This window comes from Bombus fervidus, chromosome 3, assembly GCF_041682495.2.
Source record: "Bombus fervidus isolate BK054 chromosome 3, iyBomFerv1, whole genome shotgun sequence".
NCBI lineage: Eukaryota > Metazoa > Arthropoda > Insecta > Hymenoptera > Apidae > Bombus > Bombus fervidus.
Window position 1 is genome coordinate 2879334 of NC_091519.1, and position 16692 is coordinate 2896025.

The 16692-nt window shown below is 37.3% G+C and overlaps 1 protein-coding gene across 4 annotated transcripts in view; it reads left to right on the forward strand.

Moving 5' to 3' along the window:
* Positions 1 to 16692, forward strand: part of LOC139985916 (cysteine-rich secretory protein 2) — a 93747-nt gene that overhangs the window by 37994 nt on the left and 39061 nt on the right. For 2 of the 4 annotated variants that reach the window (XM_072000810.1, XM_072000809.1), the window contains one exon: positions 3185 to 3238. The exons of the other annotated variants lie outside the window; for them this stretch is intronic. The gene's annotated coding sequence lies outside the window, so the exon portion shown is untranslated. The remainder of the gene's footprint in view (positions 1 to 3184; positions 3239 to 16692) is intronic. 4 annotated transcript variants of the gene reach the window in all.

A 16692-nucleotide genomic window follows, 5' to 3' on the forward strand; every position in this document is an offset into this window, starting at 1 on the left:
TCCTCGAGTCAGGAGGGAATAAAATGCATTCATTGCTTTCGATTGGTGAAAGGGAGAACGGGTTGGGTAAGTACAGCGAATCATTAGGCGATTCTGCGAAAGTTCTGTCAAGCGGTATTGTTATCTGCAGACTGTTAGTCGCGATTCATCGTTATCGCTTGATTCGCTTCAACAGACGGCGAGTTCCCGGTAAATCTGAAACGGATGTCATATCGATCCCTGCCGGAACCAATCGCGATTTCACCAACTCTGATCGTCTTAACCTTTCGCGATTCTCGCGCTGTTATCGCGGCTTTCGCGTTAGTTACCATTCGGTTTAAACGCTAGGATTGTCCGGAACAATGTTACGATCGGGAATAATGATCTAGACAGTTCGATAGATTACTATTATTCCTTAATATTATACACAGTATATGTATAGTAGATCGCTGAAGTCTATTACGATCCCCAATTTTCTACATTCCAAGCTTGCATTCGTTAAAGCAAAAGGAAGGAAAAGATTTTTGATGTTATATACCCTAAAAAATATGTTTTGGCCAAAAGTTGCAAGAACGAAGTAGAGACGAACAATTCATAAAAATTCCGCTTGTCAGAAACAATAAGGGAGACTGAAATAAGAAAGAAAATTGCTTACATAATTTTCTAGAGAAAACACGAATAACTAAACACAACAAAAACACAGGTAAACACAAACACAAGCAGCATATCTGTTTTAAATGATCGAAATCCTCCACTAGTGCGTATGATAGCGTCAAAGTCTTTGAAATCACTAGCAGTTATTAGAATCGTTCTCATTCACAACTGTCTCGCGTGGAAACAGATAAATACAGATGAGGGTACATTTATCGTTGGTTTGACATCGAATCGCGACGGGCCATTTATACGTATTTACGGTGCAATTCAGCGACTTAGTTAATTGGCTACGTAGATCGCGGCCTAGATGCGTTTGTGGCGATGACCCGGTTCCCTTAGGAGCAATTAGACGCCGCTTGGATGTGACTGAAACCGCACAGAGGCTTCTACTACCGATCGATCGGCCAAGAGATAGGGAACGATCGATTTTGTTCGAACAATGGATCACCGACAGTCCCAGACGATGTAATTTGTCATGCCATAGTGGTTGCACGAGACCTATTCTTGAACTTTGGTAGGCCTCGAATTCTAACAGAAGATATATAGAAGTTTAGCAATAGAAGTATTGTTGCTACCTCATTTCTAATGACAAGAGATTTACGAGGTTGCTTTTATACTTGGATGTTGCAATTCGTTATACCTTTGCACTGGACAGAATCTATTTGTAGATCTTGTATTCTAACCGTGGATGCACAGAAAATTAGAAATAGAGGCATTTATCGCTGCTAGGTAATTTATAAGATAGAAAGATCTCTAAAATTTCTCTTATCATTAAATATCACATTTTATCGTGTCTTCGTGACTGCACAAAATATATATTACGCCTTATAGCGGTGAAAGTATAGAAATATAGCAATAAAAGTATTGTAGCTGGATAATTTCTAGATTTCTAGATGAAAGATTTACGAAATATCTTTTGCATCTTTCGACTTGTAATCTATCTGCATTACAACATTCTTACGCTGTTATCGCCAATTGCCACTTGAGTGTTCCACTCACCTAAGACCTCAGCGAGTATTCTCGTTAACAAGGTCTTCGCTTTCCTCGATATTCGTCAGACGATACGCGTACCCAGAAATCCTAGATTCCTCAACTACGAACCAACAAATCCGGACATTGTCGAAAAGGAAGGGAAAATAGCTGGAAATTCGAAGGTGTCTTCGTCGGCAAGCGGCCAACATGCAAATCCTCTGCGTCGAGGTTCCCAGTTTATCCATATTAATGCTCCTAATTAATCCGTAGATAGGTTCGTTCATACTTCACGCGCTTCTTAGTTCTTGCGGCGTTGATAAACTGGCACAAATAACGGCTCGCAAACGCTGGAATGGATTTGGGTAAAGTGCTCTTTCATGGAGCAGTATACTAAACGATAAATGATTGAAGCGTTCGTTTCGTACTTTAGTATTCGTTTCGTAGCTTAAAGTTAAATTTAAAGTAATCTTAAAGGATCACACACGCATATGTGAGTAGTGAACGTTATCTAAACATAATCAGGCAAAGCGAAACTAATTATATTTAAAACGATGATCTTTAACTCCAACTACAAATTACAATTTTGCGACGAACGACAAATTCGTAACCGAAGAATAGTACTATTCTCTGTTGATAAAAATACGTGATCTTCGTTAACACCGGAATATAGCAATTGTTCGATAGCGCCTCGCGTGCTTCCGATTTGTTCGCGCGGCTTCATTACGCCTCGTAATTGCTCCGCTAATTAATTACATCAACTTCGTAGCCCGTACAGAACTTCCGTCTGCCGAGTCGCATACGAGCGCATCCGAACATCAATAGATAATACGTGTGTTTGCGTATTCGCTCGCGAATGGATCGGTGAGTAACACAAAGCGATTAATGCCATTCATCAGCATCAATCTTTTGGAATTCCGTATGTGTAATTAATAATTTTCTGCGCTTGATTTCGTTGCATCGTACGAACTCGACATTTTCTAAAGCCGTTTATTGTCAATTTTTAGGTCACCTATTTTTTTAATTCTTTTACATACGATGATACAATTTTTGTATCGCTTCTATTTTGCAACTTCTACATGGTAAGAAACTATTCTGTTCTAGATATTATAAATATAAGGATTTTTAGAAAGGCAGCAAACGTGTTGTTTTTTAACGCCTGCTACATATAAAAAATACGACACTCAATCCTTTTAAGAGTATCGACAATACGATTCAAGGACGGATATTATCCAGGGTAGCTTTTGGAAAAATTGCTGAGCTATTGCAATTTTTCTGACATCACCGACACCCATTGGAGTTTAATTATGAATCGTCTATTTTTTTGTTTTAATTTGAGCCAATTAAAAGAAATATCGGCACAAAAGAGTTAAACAACACGTGTATTTAGAGCAGTAATGTTTAAGACACTCCTCATAAAAGTAATAACGTTCAATATAGCTCTCTGAAAAAATATTGACGACATTTATTAATACGTTATTAATATTTGATTTAAACGTGCAAAAAAAGTGATATCGTCAACGAAGCATGCTGCAGAATCGATCGCATATAGTTCACTCGCTTGTCCTTTTCTCTGTTTCAGTTTTTTCCCGTGTTTGGAAAGGCAAAAGGAAACGAATTCCACCACTGATTCCTGGTAAGTTGCGTTTTTTACGCTAGTAATTTTCGACAACGAACGTCGCGAAATTGGAGTTGTGTCGGTCCCTCTCGTTAATCGAGAATATTTTACGCTACTATGGGATTCGTTTATTTCACTGTTTACTCGTCAATAACCGGGAACCGTTCATTTTACGGCGTACAGTGCAGGAGATTAAAGCGCGTTCCACCCACGTCGCGATAGATTGCCCCTGAAAGCGTTTTAGATGCGTTGCACGACTCGGAATCGTTGGCCTGTTTTTCTTCCGTCGTCTACCATTTGCTTCTTGCGTGGAACGATATTAGATAGCGATAGGCAAAGAAGAGTGATTTTCCTGCGCAAGATAAATTGAATATAATGGATGGATTTTTTACTCGTTTGGTAGGTAAAATGGTAAAATATATTAGGTCGATTTGAAAATTTTCGCAGTTTGAACCTTTATGCGAATAATATGTGTTTAAGCTTGTGTGCGTAAGACACTATAAAGAAATCATCAATTCAAACATTGAATGTCAAGTAAAATAGAATCAAAATATTTAACTTCTTGTGTTACGCGATTCTATTTTGTACACGTATAACTTACATAACACGCATTTCGTCGTAAATGTCAATGAATTACCAAAGTTGAAGTTCTTTGAGGTTTAATAGATCATAAAATTGCTTGTAAAAATAAGAGACGATACGTCGAAAGATGATTTAAAAGAAGATGCGCAAACAATACTGATGATAATAAAAAGAGGAAGAAAATAAAATTAAAACCATCAGAAATTTATTTAAATTTAGTCTTGTTTATTAATAGAATAGAATAAAATTATTCCTCATTCATAATTTTTCTTCTATGTGCAAATACCAATTCGATATTTCTCGCAATCGAAAGTTCCGTTTAAAATATCCAGTACATTTTTATTGTAAAACTCTTGCGAACAACGATTCTTTTAAACAATTTCTTATCGGTAAAATATTTCCTTATCTTTCTCCTTACTCTACATAAAATTAATATACGATATCATAAAATAGAACACATATAATATAACACACTACAAATATAACTTCCGAGATATTTCTTAAAAACTCAAAACTCTTTTTGAAATTTATCTTATTCTGCAAATATCCGTATTTTGCACAAATCCTTGACAGGCTGCAAGCACGTGAACGGTAAGGAAGGAAATATTACCGTTCGTACGGTGCACACGTTTATATTCAATAGTTTATGGAGACGAAATATGCCGCGTAATAAAGTTTCGCTGTCAACGCGCAGGGAAAATCGCGTTCACAACCGAATGATCGATGCTCCTCGTAAATCGATTCTGAATGGTATTCATGATTTTGCAGAGCAACATCGTTTGTCCCTTGTTGCGCACGATAATCGTGGATAGATGGAGTATTGCGATGGAAAAGTACATTTTAAGTTGAAAATTTCAATTTCTTAGAAATGTCGATCGGTCTATGCAGTAATAATTTTAGGCCAATTAAGAACAATACGCTATTCGTGTTATACATAACACGTTGACGTCGGCGTCATGTATTTCACAAAATAGGTAGTACAAAATAGGTTTATATTATTTTATCTCAACATTATAACACACCTGCGATTTTTGGAAGTAGCTAGCATACATACTGGCCTTTTGTCAGTCTATTTTAAAAATTTAAAGTAACCTAACGCTATTTTCGTCGTGTATGTTTCTTACGAGCGCCGTCGTTCTCCGACAAACACGCATGACTATTTTTTTTTCCTCTACGGAATTGAAAAATTTTTTGATTCGCGCTATGAACGTTTCTTATAGAAAAATGTTCACAAAATTGCGTGCGATGGTCAGAATTCGCGTCAGATCTCCACTTTTTGAGAAAAATCGAAAAGAGTACAAAATTAGGGCCAAAGCTGGTCCCGTCAGCTTTACTTAACGTTTATGGATATATGCAAATTGATATCGCCAAACTATTGTATATCAATGTATTAGTTGAAGTCCACGGAATTCATTGAACACGCCAGGAATCGTATAGCTTTTGTAATTTTGCTATAAATTGAGGTCAAAGTTGAAAATTGCGGTCGTGTCAAACGGTCTAATCTGACGCTGCGCTGCCCCACGAAGCAGACCGTGCATTCGGGCGCCGCCTCGCAGAGAAAACCATGAATATGGGCGCCGGCGTTAACCTGTTAAGAAAATTAAACGATCGAAATGTGCACGATCCATGTGTACGTCTATTGTCTAATTGGCCGCAGATATTTCCCATCTGCCTAGCTTCATGTTTCTGTTCATTTGGACATAGCAAGATGTTTTTTGTGGGGTATCACTTCGCTGTGATCACGAGCGCGTAAAGATGAAAAAAAAAGCGTCGATCATTGTGAGAAGGTAATGAAAATGCATTTGCATTCGTGTTTAAACTATCTCGTTGTGAACTGCGTTTATATGGAAATTGCGCGAGCGATGAGCTTCACAAAGAGGGATCGTGTTAAATATCACCGGTGAAATGGCATTCAAAGTTGCGCTCGAACGTCCAACATTTACCGACGGTTAAATGAAAATATCCCGCTAAAATATATCTTCTTCCCCTTTTCTTGCTTTTTAATATTGTTCCGCTGGCCATTTCATTAGGATCGCTTTTGCGCTCTTCGTATCTAGTTTCGCATGCGCAGATATATCGCTGAATTCGGTTTGAACGCACTTCGTACGGTTTCATGCGATTCCTGCGTAGAGAACTTTTACGGAAGAAAAGAAAAAAGAATGGAAAATATCGGAATATCGATATTGATTGAGGAAAGATTTCGGCGAGACGATGCGAGCGAGATTGAAAATTCTCAGTTTCGATGAACGGATTAACGATCGGCTTTCGAGATGGATTTTCCTTTTTAACGATAAATGTTGTTAGCATCGTCTTGTAGTTCTTTGTCTGTTCTGGTTTGAATGGAAATTTAGCGCGTTGAAAAATGTTCTATTCATGACTTTGAAACTGAAGAAAGCTAAAGCTCTATCCTACGTGATACATCTTTATTTAAGAGATAAAACATAGGCAAACGCAGTGAGAAATAGAACACGAATGATATAGTGCATACTAGAGTATTTTAATCTAAAATGATCTTTTTTTTTTTCTTACTGCTGTTACTTTCTAATGTCTTTTGTTTATCGCTCGACTTTGGCCAAGCCAGATATCCCGAGAGCAATGTAAACGAAAAAATAGCGCAAGTAACTCGCAGCTCGTTTATTTATAAAATTACGCGGTGGAAAGTTTAGAATTGGTCGGCGAAGAAAAGACGGCGATATCTCGAGGATGAAGCACGGTCACGTTAGCGCGGCTAAAGATTAAAAAATGCAACTTTTACTTGCGCCACTGATACGTGAGGCGAATTTTGACCCTTGAATTTTCCTCGCGAACGACGCCGACGTTGCGACACGGCAAGTTATATGCAAATTCCGCGAACAGAGCGACGAACTTTACAAAGGGAAGGGCAAATTAAATACCGTGACAGGCAAAGGTTTCTCATAGAAACAGAGAAAGAGAGGGAGAAAAAGGGAAAGAGTAGCGTGATAAAATACTAAACATCTTCGATAGAATCGTACTGTTCAAACGCATCACCAATCCTGTGAAATGGTGCAAAACTGTGCGATAATTTTTAAATCGAATCAGGATGCATCAGAGATTTCTCAAATTAAAAACTTTATTGCTGCTATCCTCCAATTGGATCTTTTACGAATAAACGAAATTCAATCTTATTTTCTCGATATTTTATAATTTCACGCTTACAGTTTTTTCCAAGTTGAAGATTTACAGAATGTTCCGTTTTATATATAACTATATATTTCATAAACTATATATACCATTCGATGCATTTTTTAACTCTCTATAAGAAACTAGAAACTATCAAGGTACTTGGGTCAAAAAATGATTAGTTTAAAAGATACTTCAACTTTAATCTAGTAAAATTTATCGTACGAAGGGCAAGAAAAGACAACGCGATGTTTTTGTTTATTTTCCTCGCCCTTAATTAACCTTGAAATATATTTTAGACTAAGCGTTTCCAGATGCAGGTACCTTAATATAATACCTTTTTGTAGAGAATTGAAAACTACGTTGTACGGTGTATAAAAAGATGTATAGCTCCATTTAGGAAAACAAAGATCACCTTGAGATTTCGGAAACGTCTCTACCTAAACAAATCTGCTGGGCATCTTACGATAAGACGTGCCTCTTCAAACGGAACAAGTTTTGTTTGAAACACGTCTTCGAATAACGTGTAGTTTAAGAGATATTTGCATCTGTATATCGTATAATTAAAAAAACTCGAAAAAATCCTACGCGTGAAGAAAATCGAAAATTGAAACTCACTTTCTCGAATCATTTCACCGCCTACAATTCTCTCTAATTGAACGCTTCGTCACTTGTACCACTCGATTGCAGCTTTTCAGCAACTCTTGCAAATAAACGATATGCAAAATTCAAACTGTAACCGGAGATCTAGAAATTATGGAAGTCTAACGTTGGCATAAAGTTTGGCGCAACAGAGAAAGAGAGTAAGCAATCTGGGTCTCGCTCAACTTATTAGATCGCGCTTCGTCCACGGTAAAACTTTAAAGCGCGCGAGAAGTTCTGTCGACGGGGATGCTTCCGCTTAAATGATGTTCCCAAGGTGAACGCATGCGAAACCACTGTTGCACATAAGTTGCATATACAAGCCTCGAATCCTGAAGATGTTCGCCACACCGTCGTAAATGGGGGTGACGTATTACGCTTGGCTGGCGCAGAAAGCGCGACGAGCAGAGAATTATAGCGCGACAGAGATACGAAAATGGTGAAACGCGCGTAGTATCGTCTTAGGAATTACACTCGACAATGCAGAAAATATTAAGTTCGCGCGGGCACAACTGAACGTGTAACTTGCTGAATTACGTCGCGAGAATCGACGCTGCGCGGGGGTGTCGCGGAAATTAATCCTGACTCGCGGTGGAAATGTAATACATCCGCAAGTGCTGTGGTTTGCGAGAATTGCAGTAACGACCAATGAGTTCATACATTTTTACGAATTGAATTTATTTGTGCTTATAAGAAGATTAGGATTTGTATATTTATGAAAAGATTCTTCAAACAGATTATGAACAGATTAGCTACATTGCCCTCGATAGATATTTAATAACAGGTAGATAAAAATGTATCAGATCATCCTGAAAGCTTTTTGAACGTCTTTCTTTGAAGTAATTGAAATATACACTTCCGGATGGAAAGATAACACATGGTATAAATTCGGAAAATTTTATCAAATAGTAAATAAACATGGAAAAATATTTTTCATTAACTCAATAACCAGTTTTTAATGTACCACTGTGTGTATAGTTCTGAAGTGAAAATAAATATGAATCCAGTGCGGCAGGAAAATGAAAATTTACCCACATTTACCAAAGATATTGTTATGTTAATATTTCCTTTATTTCTAAAAGTTTCCTTTACTTCTTACAATTGCTTTCATTCTGTTTCGTTATAATTTAAATAGCTTCTCCATTCTTTTTGTTTTGCTTTTTATCATTCTCCGACAATGCAGTTTCACGAGTCATTTACATCGTGTAATTGCCATCTATTTTCACAAACTGCTCTTGCGAGCTCACCTCAACAATTTTCTATTATATTTAGATTGGGTGAATTTTCTGCCCATTATAAAACTTCCATCATTTTCTCCAAAAAGTACTTATTCATCGACCTGTGCACTGTGTGTGCTTGTATTTGTCAGTTGATAAAGTCAATCTATTTCATACTATTCGTTTTCCGCTAATAAATACGATTTTCGTCTCTCGTCTCACTTCCACGAATTCATCGCGGATTTCTTTTCCGTCTGTAAATCACGATAATAATACTTTCACCTATCTGAGCCATCTAAATTAACCATTTTTCCATCAGTGAAAATAACATTCCTCCATCCTTTAAATCATTTTAAGCGCTTTCCCGCAAAATTCAGTTTCTGCTTCTTATGGACGTTCGTTAATTGAAAAAATGAATAGTATAAGTTAGATTGACTTGATCAACTGATCCGATGAAAACTTGGTACTCCAACAGGACAATGTCGTGGTTACACCGTACAGATCGGTGCAGAAATATTTTTTGAGGGAAAGATGGAAGTTTTATGGTCAGAAGGGTCAGCCGAATAATAGAAAATTGTTGTGGTGAGCTCGCGAGAGCAGATTATGTAAACAGACGGTGATTTCAGAATGTAAATAACTCGAGAAACTGTATCGTCGAAAAGTGTGGAAAAAATAATACAAAAAAGAATCTAACAGTTATTTAAGTCGTTATCGAGAAGAATGACGGTAGTTGTAAAAAACGTAGGAAACTGTACAAAATATTAACATATTCGTTAAATGCGAGCAACTTTTTGTTTTTCTGCAGCACCTGCTATCATTTGATTCCAGCAAATTCCATATTTCTAATTTTCCAGGAAAAAGTATTTATTTTCACTTCAGGATTGCATAACACTTAAGAACCATATCCTAAAAACTAATTGTTAAGTTAATGAAATATGCTTTTGTATATCTGTATTTTATTGAATAAAATTTTCCAAATTTGTGCCATGTGTTATCTTCCCGTCCGGAAATATAGATACTATTTTTGCCAGTGTATCACAAGAACATTAATTACATATGAATGTAAAGATCTAAATGTCTAAGAAGAACTCATTCTTCTAATTTATCTTCGACAGAATTCTATGATGGATGAGATGATACGTTAATACGATAGTAAGACGATCTAAGAAAAATCTTTAGAAAGAGAAGTAAAATAGAAATGAAGTAATGCATAAGGGATTCAATGCTGAGAACTACTGCGACATGTGACTCGAAAATAAAGGAGAATAACGTGCACGGATATTCGTAGTTAAGTAACGTATGGAGTATTGGGAGTGTAGGGCAGTTTAAGTTTCAGTGGTTTCTACGGAGAAGGATGTATGTGAAATTTGTGGAAGAGGTCTGGCATTGTTCTGTAAGTTACGCGACATTCCCTTGGTAAGGAGGTTTAAATTTATTGTTACGGAGAGGATCGCGAGGCCGACAGTGTTTTAAATGAACTGCGTTCTGTTTGGTCTTTGGAGTTCTTTTCTGAATATCTGATAAAGTATGGCTGGAGGAAAACATCGTAAGCCGAGGCTCTTTATATTCTTGATATTCTGTGGACGATATTTGCAGCGTATTTCAAGAGTTTCAAGGTTCTTAGCTTGAATCGAATAAGAGAGAATCGTAGACGTACTGTATAAGAAATACTTCTCATATGCCTCATAAAACAAATAATTATGGACAATTAACGTTTTAATAATAATATTGGTATAATAACGTTGTTAATTCATTGTAAACAATTTTTTAAAATTGTATGTCTCACAGTCATAATATGGAGAATGTTCATCAGAAATTCTTAAGGCTGTCCAGCCAAAAGTAGCGAATATCAGATACCGTTTGATTGTCACAATTATGACAATGTCCTTAATAACTTAAATCTTCCGACACTGAACAGGAGAACAATTATGTCTGATATAGTTTTCATTAGCGAAATAGCTAAAAGTATTGTCGACTATTTGGATATCATGCTGTTACTCTTCCTCGATGTACCAGTGTTAAGAAGCTTAAGAAGTCATTTACTGTTTCATACACAACACTATACGGTTACTATAATTGTATAAATCGCATAGTCAATCACGTAAATTCTTGCCACACGAGCTTAGATATTTTCGGCCAATCTATAGTATATTTAACACTATGACAATGTTGTGTCGTAAGCTTTTTTTACATTTTTATACCGTGTCTCTGTCTCGTTACTTCTTACATGTTTATTCTCATTCTTTTTCTTTCTCGTACATATGCATCTTCTCCTCTTTTCTATTTTTTTCTTTTTCTTTATTTCCTTTTGTCTTCTACGTTAAGCTGTTATGTCAAACGGTTTATCCCGTAAATAAATAAATAAAATAAACAAATAAAAATATTTATCTTAAAACTAGTTTGTGTGTGAAATAACGCGATGAAATAACACAAAGAATGGCAGAGGGAACGGGAGCGTAATATTTTTTGACATTTTCTGATGTTCGACATTTATCGATACTATGTACACAAAAATATTTATTTATTTGTTAAACATTTTATTTATTTACCATACGCTGTACAGAAATATTTTTATTCTTTCCAGTTTTTTAAATTTTGAATTTATCTCTATAAAAATTACGTATACATATTATAGATAAGGAAGACCAAGTCTAGTACCGACCAAGATTAGTTCCGACTTTTTCACCAAATATTGGCACTTTTATAAATATAATCAAATAACTATAACAATTCACGCGTAATCTATTTCGAAGATATATTGTTTTCGCTGTTCAAACACGTTAAACGTATACGTTGGTATTCCAAGTGTTAAAAGTTATTTTCTAGAGCTGATAATTTGTTTCTCAAGTAAGTAAATGATATTTTTCCATATCTAGTCTACTAAGTAGCTGTATAATTACAAGCTCCAGTTTTGTAACTTTCTTTGTAAATTATATACACTATAATCCTAAACGTTTCTACGTGTTTACCGCCCAGTATCAATCAATTAGCCGTCGACTAGTATGGTCCAAATTTTTTTTATCTGTAAGCTCAATCCGTTGGTAACTAAAGTTAACGAATGTTCATTTAATCTTCCTTCTATTTTTCCCGCAGAAAAATGTCGCGAATGAAATTCCAACGCAGAAAAAAGAACACAAATGCCGCTACTATTTGAGTTACTATTTGAGAATAAAATTACCGAGAGACAGGCTGAGGCTTTTAATGTCCCAAGAACGACGAATGTGAAGACTGGGCAAACCTCGAATGCATAGACCAAGAAAATATTAATTATTTTACGTGTGATTTGTGTGGAGTGTCCTTTTTCAACGTTATTAATCATTCAGACCAAAAAATCTACTGATTAAGTAATTGGCCCGTACTGGACGACTATCTTTCTTTTCTAACCAATTACAACGGTTTTACTCTTGGAAATTGTTACTTCTTATTATTGAACTTCACAGAATTAATTTTCTTCCTTCTATCAAATTCCATAAGTATATTATAAACTCATCTTTTAAATTTTTATTTTTACCCACTCTAAGCAAAGATACAACAACAAACTTTAGGGCGGTCGGTACTGCACGACTCTCCTCTATATCGAAATGGACTCGAGTCTCCATTAAGAAATCGAAAAGAATCCAAAGCGAATTGCGATCTCCACAACTCTGATTCGGTGTTGGTGGTGGTTCGAGTTGGTGAGAATCGCGACGAACGGGGGTGTAATCGCGTAAAAGGGACCAGTCCGAGAGTACAGGTACGAAGAGTCGAGCGTTGAGAGTCTCCAGGAACGAAAGAGTACCGCGGTGGAAACTTTTAAAGTAGTTCCGAGCCAAGTTGCACAATCGATACTGCCGCCTAGGAACTGGGTAAAGACGTTTTCCCACTCGTTCTACCCCTTCTGGTTCGCTCGTTGTCGTTGAAATATAACTCTATCTACAAATGTTTATCGACGTCGTTTCGGCTAATACAGTCGCGAGTTTACCGTCGTTACACTGTGAAACCGATGGTTGAGACCGTTGCGTTGACTTAACGAGTTTTGCCTGTCGCCTTTGTAGTTCCGTCGTGTGCAGTACCGTTAAAGGCAGAAGCAAGGCGTAGAAATCTCCAAGGACCGAGACAGAGAATCGTTTATTTTGCGATAGGTTGGTGTTTACGCGTAGAAGTCTTCGCTGGCGATCTTAAACAGACTTGTTTCGTGGGTAAAGATGATTTGAGGGGATAAGGTAGGGTTATTTGAATCATCTAAGATGCAACGTTTTAAAAATCACATCTTTTCCAGCGTGAGCTTACAATAGTAATCTGCTCCAATAAATTATATTAGTCGTACAAAAAATGAGAAAATTCGTTCATTGTAAAGCAAAGCCAGGTAATGTAACGATATCGGCATATCGATCATATTGTGTACTCGATATCACATCGACAACGAATTACTTGATAGCATATCGAGTATCAAAGTATCGTGTCACTTTTACTCTCGTCGGATCAACCGTTTTTCCCTAAGCAATTAAATTAAACGTATCTATATAATCCTTAAATTAATACGCCTCTGGACTAGGAATGGCGTTAACGATCTTGCCATGCAAATCGTCATGAGCCACAATTGCCACTCGCAATACCACTCGCTTCTACGTTAATACCTCTCTCATGGAGTAATCCTCTCCTCATCTCGGTCAAAAGGAAATCGCGAAACGGCGGTTTACGTGTGGGAAACTAGTTTGTGATGCGTCTTGGGCGAAGAGCGCCAGGCACTGATGCAATTGCGCATACAGCCAATCAGACTGCAGGCGCGGACGTACACGTATTCGACAAACTATTCGGCAAACAGGGGCTCCAGGTTGAATAGCAAATTGCAGGAGAGGAGCGACGAGGCTGTGCTGCAGACAGTGGCATGTCGGTTGTAATAATACCTTCGCAGAGGAACGTGACTGTTCCAATATGAAAAACAGATTCGCCTGCAGTGTTCTTCCCTATATTGTAGCGTCCTGAACGTTTCCCCCGTTTCAACAGTCGATGCAACGAACGAAACGACTGCCAATCGGAGAAACAAATGACGGTATAATTGGCAAAATTTGCAAAATTGCATGCCTTTCTTTTGGTATTTCGTTATTTGGTATTTCCAGAGTAGGTTCATATCGTATACTGCGCAATTTATTCCGCTTCTTTCTCCAAGTCTTTTACATAATTCTATTTTTCTGTCATTAAGACGTTTCTTAAGTTCGTGGACGATATGAAACGATTAATATGCGTGATTTCTTGTTTCAACGTTCTGCTCGAAGTTTTGTTAAAATATTAAGAACCGTTTTGTCCGATAACAATAATTCACGAAGGGTAAAACGAAACTCTCCGAAAACGGCTAACACGTTACGATTAGTCCATTTCGTCTTGCTCACAGAGACAAAGGAGGAGAGAAAACGAGAACGAGAGGTTCGCTAAAGGGAATACCTTTAGCGGTTCGTGTTAAAATGTGAATGAAACAGCTCGCTGTCGGCTTGCAGGCCACCCTTTACCGCGAGGAATTCGCTCGGAATGAATAAAATCCCTTATAAAATCCTCGCTCGCCGCGTCCCAGCGCATGCATACATACACGAAAATTGAAGAAACACGCGAGCGCGTGTGCGATACCGACGCCACGAATTGCTCGCACGCCGCGAATCTGAAACGATCCCCCGAGTCTCTAAGGGATAAATGTTTTCGTCTCCTTCGTTTGCGCTGAAACGCGTTTGACTGGAACTCTCGGATACTTGTTTCACTGGTGAATTTTTCCCATCGCCAACGGAGTTATCTACAAATTCCTTGAGAATTCTTCGCTGGTTCAAAACACTTTCTTTTAGTGGCGTGGTCGAAGGTAGAGCTTGGTGAAAATTTGACTTTGAAATATCTTGGGCTTTGGCGATTAAAAAACTCATAATAAAAACCACTCTTGTTTATGTTTAATTGCATTTAATGTTTATGTCTTGTTCTAGCAGGAGAACGTTCTAGCATCTATAATTCTCTATATAGCGTTAGAAATGTAAAAATGAAATAATTCAAGGTATACATACAAGATGTAATAACAACATATGTCTCTTCCGCCAAGAGTAATATGCGTCGTTCTCGGATGTAATTTTAATAGCGAAACAACTACGCGAAATCGCTGTAGCGAATGCAACATTTTCACAGGAACATAACATCGGTCTAACTGCTATGTTCTATTTGAAAGTTACACGCTGTTTACCCTGTATAGAAGCTGGGTAATTGCGCGTTTCGCGACAGTCGAATCCCATCCACGGTTTCCTGAAAGCCGGACACGACGCGTTATCTCGCGTCGCGAGAAAACGATGAATTTTGACAGCGTTATCATTGCGACCAGCAGTATGGGCCACATAAATCCGTTACACGTTGTTTCCGGGGATCGTATCATAGATAACGATATATTCTGTTGTTTTTGCTTATTTGGACTCTGATCAAAGGCCTTTAACACGCGGGGATGCATTGTTTCGAATAATTTACTGTGATTTTAGTGCAGTTTGATATATTCATTTGAGATATATTTCTTACTTTTTATTGCAAAATTTTTCAGATTGGGTTTTCGCTCTTTTTGCTTTTAATGACAGCTTAACGAGTCGTAACGACTAAAACGCGACGAAAGCGGGCAAGAACGAGAACGTACAAACGTGTCGAATTATTTTACGTTCCTTCGAATCATATTCTCGACGTCTCTATTTTTTTTCTACTATTCAGACATCATTATTGTCGCGTCTAACAATCCAGCAGGGCTTATTCCATCGGATTACTCTCCATGCGTGTTTGCATAACAAGGGATCGTTTCTAGGAATATTTGCTCGACTGTGCCCACGGTGAATGGTTATTCCATCGAACGTCGATAGATATCCTTTGCTGTTCCTCTACATTCACAGGAATAAAAATGTAGGGCCCAGAAAATTCTACGAGCGCTGTAACAATGTTGCGAATCGAGACCGACCATTAACTTATATAATAAAATATTACATCAGGTGAATCTGTCATCCTGATACTCGTTTTCACGTTGCATAATGAAATTGGCAGTCCACAGCCATCTCGTATTTTTCTCATAATTTAGGAAAAAATCAGTTTATTGCCATTTTGTATTTTTTATAAAAGACATTCTTTTTTATTTCTACGTATTGCAGAGAGAAGTTGAGTACCCTGTGTCGTTTGCTTAATTCATTCTTCACAGCATTGGAATCTTCTCCATACCTATATAAAATCGATTCCTTATCCAATCCTCTGTTAAGTGAAATATTCATCGGGAAACTTCGATCATTTCGAAAGATACACCAAAAACAACTTCGATAAAAGCATTCGATCACATTAAATCGAAATACTAAATCTCCGCGGATTTTCTTTGACGTGTTTCACTCCGGCGATAAATCATTCGACACAGTTGCTGTTTCGAAAGAACACACCTCGCTGTCAGAAAATATCACCGTTCGCGACTGATCGCCATTTTTGCGAACAAAAAAGTACCCGGTCGATTACAGTTCGCGTCAGCGAATTGCTATAAAACTACACTGATCGTAAAACATCGCTTTAGTTTCAAACTTACGCTAATTTTACGTAAGAATTACATAAAGTCTGCTCGTTGGAAAATTTAAGCTCTCTTATAAACATTTATGGCGTGATTCGAAGTGCTACGACCAGTAAAGTAAAGTCGAATTTATGACGCGGTTTCTGTGGATTAAAGAAGGAAAGGGTTGCAGTTTACGAGCCATTTGTCCTTTGAATTTCTCCAGTACCGTTTTTCTATTTTAATCGTGAAAAGCTTTATAAATATATGTACATATCCGAATCTCTTTCGATTGTTCGTTGTATTAAGCTTCCTTTATCGCTCATTCTTCTTTGCACGTATACGTTTCTATTAGTACTAAAGTTACATCGAGATATAAAATTGAA